The sequence below is a fragment of the Melitaea cinxia genome, chromosome 1 (assembly GCF_905220565.1).
Source record: "Melitaea cinxia chromosome 1, ilMelCinx1.1, whole genome shotgun sequence".
In the NCBI taxonomy this organism is placed as follows: domain Eukaryota; kingdom Metazoa; phylum Arthropoda; class Insecta; order Lepidoptera; family Nymphalidae; genus Melitaea; species Melitaea cinxia.
The window spans coordinates 16,487,356-16,496,372 of record NC_059394.1 but is presented as its reverse complement, the minus strand read 5'-3'; positions in this window follow the sequence as shown (position 1 = coordinate 16,496,372).

The window sequence follows — 9,017 nt, the reverse complement described above, 5'->3', positions numbered from 1 at the left end:
AAATCTTAGAATTCTGACTAAAGAAAGATTATGAGTTTTTATCCTTCTTCCTTCCATCATTTTAGGTGACATCGGCGAAATCAACTGTGATTTTTTTCAACCAATGAATGCCATTAAATAAGTAAATGTTGTATCAGTTGTATGCAATTATATTAATGACTACCAAACTTTAAAATTATTTAAGATAATAAAATTGGAAACCATTAATTCGAAAGAATGAAGATTATAGAAGTTGCTGATACATTTTTTTACATTATGTATTGCAGAATTTATTGTTATGCAGAATTTATGCCATGATACTTGTACTAAATGATTTTCTATGACTTTTAGAAAATCTTGATTAACTCTTTTTTGTACGTTATAAAATAGATTATCAATTATTTATAGTTTTTATAACAGAAGGTGGGAGGTTGTACGAACGTGATACGTACTCGAACGGTTTTTTCTTAAACATTTCACCTACACCTCATTACCTGGACGGTAAATTTGAGACTAATTGGAATCATTGATTTTTTGAGAGATCGTTCGAGTCTGATTTAATGTAAAATTATTTTACACAGTTGTTCCGTGTTATAATCTGTGTCTTTTTAGTTGAATATGTTGATATTTAGGCGCTATAGAGTCGTTATTTCCTGCCAAGTTCCTAGATTTTCAATCAGTTTACTCGTAGTTAGGTTTCAAGCTGTGTTTGAAATTATAGCTACGTATTTTTTGTTGCTGTAACTAACAATTGGTAAACGAAATTTGTATAAAATATCATTTGCGTCAACTAAAGACCATGGTTAAAAATGTGTTCTGTGTAATCTATATTTATTAACAAAGGATTTAATTCATAAAGATTTTTATAGATCTTTTAAATATGGCGGGAGCACGAATAAGCAAAAAGCGCATAATATCAATGTGTATTTATAAACAATTTTCCTATGTTCTAAAATATCTTATCTACAGTTTTTTATGATAGAAATCGGACGGATAAGTTCCATGCGGACAGTGTTATTTAAAAAGATAAAATTAACATTTTCTCGGGAACGTAATATTTGCGTATAAATTAATGTTTTTTTTTTTCATTGTTAATGCGTTTTAAATTAACAATAAAAATATGTTTGAAATCTTCGTACTCTCTGATGAAAGTAAATGCATGGTTTTGTCACCCGTTGGCTTAATTACATTACAATTATTACCTATATGTAAAGATAATGCCTTCAATTCATGCTTATTAAGTTAGTACTTTCTGAGATAATACTCTAATCTGTCTTCTTTTATGTATATATAAACTAGCTGACCTGGCAAACTTCGTACCTTCTTATTTTTTTTCTTAAATATCATATTTACATATTATATATCAAATTAAAATAAGTCTATTTTTCAAGTTGGTTCAAATTACACATGGTGTGCAAATTTGACTAAAATCGGTTAAGCAGCTTAGGAGTCCATCGCGGACAAACAACGTGACGCGTAATTTATATATATTAAGAAATCTCGTGTCACGATGTTTGTCCGGGTTAATCTCCGAAAGTACTGGACTGATTTTAATGAAATTTTAGGCACATGTTTTTAAAATTATTCGTTTCTTTGAACGATACCTATGTATCTTATCAGGCAGGCTTCACTTTTATATGTGTAAGTTATTTACCATTGTAATCTTTACTTAGTTCAGCATGCAACTAATTATAAAGTATTTTCAAACACCGCTAGTGTTAATTAGTTGTACTTATAATGTAGTGTTTCTGTTCAGATAGTAAAATTATATATATATGATATAAAATTCTCGTATCCGAGTGTTTGGGGTCAAACTCCTCCGAAACGGCTTGATCGATTCTTATGAAAGTTTTCATAAAGTATTTTTTAAACTCTATATTTTTTAAAATTATTTTCTAGAAATAATGTAAATGGCAAAATAACGTCTGCCGTCAGCTATATATATATATAAATTATATAAATATATATATATCTCCTCCGAAACGGCTTGATCGATTCTTATGAAAATTTCTGGCATATTTGGTAGGTCTGAGAATCGTTCATAAAGTATTTTTTAAACTCTATATTTATTAAAATTATTGTCTAGAAATAATGTAAATGACAAAATAACGTCTACCGTCAGCTATATATATAAATTATATAAATATAAATATATATATATCTCCTCCGAAACGGCTTGATCGATTCTTATGAAAATTTCTGGCATATTTGGTAGGTCTGAGAATCGGTCATAAAGTATTTTTTAAACTCTATATTTTTTAAAATTATTTTCTAGAAATAATGTAAATGGCAAAATAACGTCTGCCGTCAGCTATATATATATCTCTCTCCTCCGAAACGGCTGGATCGTATTTTATGAATTTTTGTGTGCATATCTGGTAGGTCTGAAAATCGGCCAACATCTATTTTTTCATAGCCCTAAGTTATAAGGAGGGGGGGTTAATAACATATATGGCAAAACAACGTTTGCGGGTCAGCTAGTATATTATTATTATTTTATTTTTTACGCATATTTATTTTTATTACTTTAACATATCTAGTTGCAAATTTTCGTTTCAATTATACACCTTAAAAGGTGCAAATTTCGATCTCATTAACGGTTAAATGTGTGCTTGTTTTTCGTAATTACTGCGATAACTTAATTCTAGTATTAATATCCGAAACCACTTAATAAAACTAGTAAGTAATTGACTCTGCAATTTTATTGAAGTTTGCATTTTTTTTTAATTAATTTTATAACTTCCCACCCGCTCCGACGCGAATAGACTGATATGGGTCGATATTTTAAATGTCACTCTAAGGTTTTGTATAACGGGTCTCTTCGTTAAACCGACTCTACACGAAAAACTTATTTTGCAATAATTCTGTTATTGGGGTTTGGTTATTAACTTGGACTAGCGTTACCACTGCACTATTGAAAGCCATATTATGTAAGTAATAATAAACTTTTTTATTTTTTTATTTCATAGGTATACATACATACCATAAAAAACATTATAGGTATTTGACTTTTTTTAAAATATAACTAGGTCGGTAAACGCGTACGGCTCACCGTATAGTAAGCGATTATTGTAGCTTATGGACGCCTGCAACACCAGAAGCATCGCAAGCGCGTTGCCGACCCAATCCTCAATCCCCCCAGGAGCTCTGGTCACCTTACTCACCAACAGGAACACAATACTGCTTGAAAACAGTATTATTTTGCTGTGATCTTCTGTAAGGTCGAGGTACTTCCCCACTCGAGCTGCTCCAGTGCTGTTTCTAACTGGCGAGCAAAATGTGGACAAAATTGGTTTAGTTAAAATGTTAAATATATGATTTATTTAAGATTTTCATGCTGTAAAACATTTTTTTTTTCTATGTACTTGCAGAAATATTACTATAGTATTTTACCACTATGTTTGAAATTTGAAAAGTTTTGATCCGGCTTTCTCCATATTTTGAGCAGAAAATTCCCGCTGTGCCCTACCTCAGTTTAAATGTAAAACATGTATGATTAAATTCGAAAGAACGAAAAGGTTCTTAAAGTTATGACAACTAAGCCATTTCGTTATCCAACACAAAAACTATACCAAGATTGTGGAGTTCTCACCATTAGACAATCGTTTATCGTGAACGCCACATAGGTAAACACTCTGAAGTGACGTTCGATTCTAAATTATCCAATCGAAACGTAGATCAGACAAAGTATGTGATTCAGTGACGCCCCGCACTGCTTTTCTTAAAAGATATATTACTTCATAGGTCCGTTTTTATAAAATAAAGTAAATAAAGTGTTAAATATCTATAACTAGCTGCGACATATTTGTCTGTCTGTTTGTTCCAGCTAATCTCTGAAACCGCTGGACCGATTTTGCCGGGACTTTCACTGGCAGAGATAGCTGATGTAATAAGGAGCAACTCAGGCTACTTTTATTTTTATTTTTTATAACTGCGAACTAAGCAATAACTATTTTGTTAAATTCAACTCTGTGAACTCAGTGAACTGAATGTGTTAATTTTATGTTTTTAGGTACTTATAAATTTGTACGATATTTTTTTTCTATCACTATTTTTTTTTTAATTAATAATATAAATAAAATGTGCTGTGTGGCAACAGCACTAAAGAATATAGCCACCCCCTCTCTTCCCGTGGGTGTCGTAAGAGGCGACTAAGGGATAACAAGGTTCCACTACCACTTTGGAACTTAAGAAGCCGACCGATGGCGGGATAACCATCTAACCGCTGGCTTTGAAACACACAGGCCGAAGACGGACAGCAACGTCTTAGGTGCGACAAAGCTAGCCCTGCGGTCACCAACCCGCCTGCCCAGCGTGGTGACTATGGGCAACACACATGAGTTCACGCATTTTTGGCGCGAACTTATGGAGGCCTATGTCCAGCAGTGGACTGCAATAGGCTGAAGTGATGATGATGATGACAAATAAAATAATCGATGATAACAAAACAATTATTGTCGATTTATTTTGAAGTATTTTTGTTGTAATAAGACGGGATGCAGTTACAAAATTTGAGATCTTCGCCCCAATTTTGAAGGAATCTTGCTTCAGGCGTAAACAGTGATGGAGAATACCTTTCAAATATAGCATTTGACATGATCGATAATTTTTTATATTTAAATTGCTTTTTGTACATATTGCTTTTTGTATATATTGTGCTACATAATATCACGCCCAGCCACTTTAAATTAGAGGTACCGAGTTACTTACTGCCTCCTGCTTCTGAACGTCTCATGGGAACGTACCTACTCAACAACAATGTTGAGAAGCAATGATATACTCATATTAGATTAGTTCACGAAAGCGTGCAACAATGGGATGAAAGCGCTGACATTGTTCGCTTTGAACGCTTTTTGTGTCATATTTATAAGGTAGGGCCTGATTAGCCTGCGATCTGAGAAATGATAAGCGATATCTGGATTTATAAATGTTACAAGTGTTGTTTATGTGAACAGATTATAACATCGACTAATGACTCTATCAGTCTAAGACTTGTCTTATAAATTTCATTTTTAATTTTGTATATCAATAATTCAAATAAACTCATACTTAAATTAGATTTAATTTTGTATTACCTTATACATGTTTGATACATTTTATTTATTTTTTATCTACTTATTGGCCGTTAATATCGTTACAATTAAAAATAAACAAAAATATTACATTTGAATTTGGAATCTGTTATTTTTATATGAATGTTCATTGTTTTTTTTTTTCTCGTTTTCGCGGCAATATATTAAAATGGAGTAGGGTGATAAAGAGAACCGAATCGGTATGATTGCATTACACAAAGTAGGTATGGAGCCAAATACAATTTTTAATACTCTCAATACGCTTGGTATTGGTCAAATGTTTGTGTACCGGGCTATTGATAGGTACAATGAATCATCCTTTGTTTGTGATAGAAAAAGATTTGGCCGTCCAAGTAGCGTTCGTACGAAAAAGGCGATCAAAGCAGTAAGAGAAAGAATGCGAAGAAATCCAGTAAAATGCAACAGATTTTATCTCGGGAGATAAAGATAGCACCTAGAACCATGTCGCGTATTTTAAAAGATGCCTTAGGACTTGCAGCCTATAAAAGACGCACTAATCATTTTTTAACTGATAATTTAAAAAAAGAATAGAGTAGTATAATCAAAACAACTACTTAATCCGTACGCTAAGGGAGGTCACACAGGTGGTTTACAATTGTGCAATATGTTAACAAACAAAATGACCTTATTTATGCTCAAAGCTCAGCATATCAGATTATCAACGTAAGATTACTGGATTTCTTAGTAAATATTTTTAATTATTTATGCAGCGCAATTATGACAACGTTAAATAAAACTAATTATTCATTCGTACTTGTATGTAACGGAAAATTAATTTCCTTGATGTAATTCGAAAAATTAGAAGTATAATTAATACTTTAAACACTTTATAGCAATAATTATAGTAAGAAATCGATCGGCATAGCTACATCTTCTATATCCATTGTTTCTAAGGGAGACGAGCGGAGGACGGAACGAGTTTGTGCGATGGTAAAAACTTGGTCGCTGCCGAAGCGGGAATGTATCAGCCGACCGCCGCTCATGAAGGAATTCCATCGGAATCTCTAATTAAAACTTTATCTAGTCCCGCCTATTTTCTGGAATTTCAAGAGTAATGAAAAAATTAATACGTTACGTAGCTGTCGATCAATATAAAGTTGTGTTATAAGTGTGTTGTTATAATTGACTTGTTATTGGGTTGAAGAGGAAAAATGACAATTCGAAATCAGACCAGGAAATGAAGTATCTTTAAAGTAACAAAATAAATTTTGTTTGATCTGTGTGCGACCCATATCCTAAGCTTTTATATGGCGTAGCTGTTAATACAATAATTGCTCCTTAGCATAATTTGTATCATCATTGGTCGGTAATTGTTTTTTTTTAAAAACAGTCTTCGCTAATGACTTAGTCGTCCATAGTTAACGAGTGGAGACGGATAGAATATTAAATAGCTGCTTAAGCATTGTCGTTGATAATAAAATTAATTGTTCATCCGCAAAAATTATTAACTTTACTTTTTTTTATCGGAGCAGCTGCTAACGTTTCTTCGACTTTTTCTTGTAAATTTCTGACAAATACGAGAAAAAATTATATATAAAGTTATATGCTTTATATATTGTCATCTTAACTGACTTTATAATATTAGGTTGTATGATATTAAATTATGACTCCTAATGTTGAAAATTTAAATCCAATGGATATAAGAACATGTTTTGAACTCGTGGGCGTTATTGATTTATTTATCTTGGGTTTGCAATACATTTCACAATATTGTCATCACTATTATACACAATATTATATTCTACACAAATTATATTCGAGAAAGGTAAAAGATACAAAGAAAAAAAAATGAAATTTACTAAGCACTTTAATATTTGTTCTATTTGGTATTTTGATTCCTAAAAATGATTTCCCATAGTTTACAGAAGACAACAAAATTACATCGTTTTGTTGCAAATGCGTTCATCCCTTAATTAAAAGGCATGTGTAGCATACTAGTGTAAAAATTTGCAAGATTATCCAGCAATAAGAATAATTACTTTAGTCGACTGCGACATCTGCCGAGAATCGAAGCATCCGTCCAAACTCCGAAATGCTAAAAATGGCATAAATAATTTATACGCGGCTTGCTCGACTCCGTTTTTGTCGCGACGCCGACCTGACCACTGATGCATTTATAATATAAGGGTGCTTTTTGCAATGTCCCCCGGCCGCGTTGGAATGCGACCGCTAAAATTGATCTTGTTCAAAACGTGAGTTGGAAGGTAATGCTGGAGCTGTCTCCGCATGTCAAGTTTAAGTCAACTGTCGCCATTCTCATCGCATTATCTTCATCTTACAGGGCGACACTCGAAATATCTGTATGAATTTTTCGCCCTTCGCAAGCTGTAATAACTTATATATAATCAATAATCAAGCGAGCGGACAAATTGAATCAATTCGCTTTTTTTTTTTTTAAATTTCGTTCATTGTTTGATGAATCTGTTTTGCACGATTTGAATTAATTTTTTATCAAAAAATTATGGGTTAACGTTTTAATAGCTTCATAAAGTATATTTAGACAAAGTTGTTTTTTTACATAAACAATTGGTATTGTGAAATATTTTTAAGAAGAAATAAATATTTCAGCATTGCGGGAAAGTTAAAACTTTTGCAGTCTTCGTACCGATAATAAAGCTTTGTACATGAAAAAATTTCCAAGTTTTTCTTAGATGAAACTTAATGCTGGTATTCCAGCCATCTCCTTTGAACCTTATGAACTGCGCGAGTACCTACAAACGACCAATTCTGTAAAGTTTTCCTGTTTGTGAATCGAAGCTTTCTTTAAAAAAATTTTTTTTTTTGTTTCAGTAAACAGGCAGTGTTTGACGGCAAGAGGGCGATACGAGGAGGAATACCATTTGTATTTCGTAAGTATTTTTTTATTTATTTTAGCAGTGAAAACAGATCAATTAAATTGGGATTCGTACCTACAGGTATTATGGAATTTTTATATAACTTATAAACAATGAGTGACAGTTTATATTTTTACTGTTAAAAATAAAAACTCACTCGTTACACAATAAATAATAAGTAAAATATGAAACACTAATTGAATATTTCTTACAAGGTGTTCTTTATGTATAGAAATAGTTCATAGAAAAAAGAAAATATATTAGTGAACTTCCATTGGAGGCCATTAACTAATTTTATTAGTCAAAGGTAAAGCATGCCATACATAATATTCTGAACGTTTATTAATGTGGTATGTTTATTGTTTGAAGCCAGTTCCTCGTCATTGAAAAACTTGAATTTCTGTGACTGAATATTAACATAATACAGTGTTAAAGCAACATGCTCGTTATGGGCATGAAGCTGTTTATACGAGCGAATTTTACTAAAAGATGGTTCGATCCACATACAGCTTTTTCTCTAACGTGGTAATGATTTTGACATATTTAAGCGAATGTGTAATAAATTATGACCAATAATGGATTTAAATGAAATACGCCAACATTTCCATACATAATATTAATAAGTTTTAAATGTATCAATCAATAACGTTTTGTTTGTATGTAGTTTTTATTTTTAAGTAAAATAATAGATGTATCAAAAAAAAAATGTTGAGTTCATCGTTTTAATACGGTTTAACAAATTGATACTGTTTTGCAATCGTTTCGAGTTTTAAATAAAGATTTTTAACCCGTTTCTAAATTTAAAAGGGTGGATCAAATATTATTTTCAAGCAACTTCTTAAAGACAATGTCTGTCAGATTAGTATTTTTCATACCACTGGGCTTGCAAACAATCGTAGACGGTCCGGATGGTAAGCGGTCATCCTGGCTGCAGTACCAAGAGCACCACAGACGCGTTATCGATCCTATCTACCTGCCAGCTGCCAGCCATATCAGCTCCGGCTACCTTATTCGCCACATGAACACACGACTTCTTGATAACACTTAATATTTGGTTGTGATTTTCGTGCTAGTTTGAGATGTTTCCTCGGTCGGGCTGCTCTACATTTCG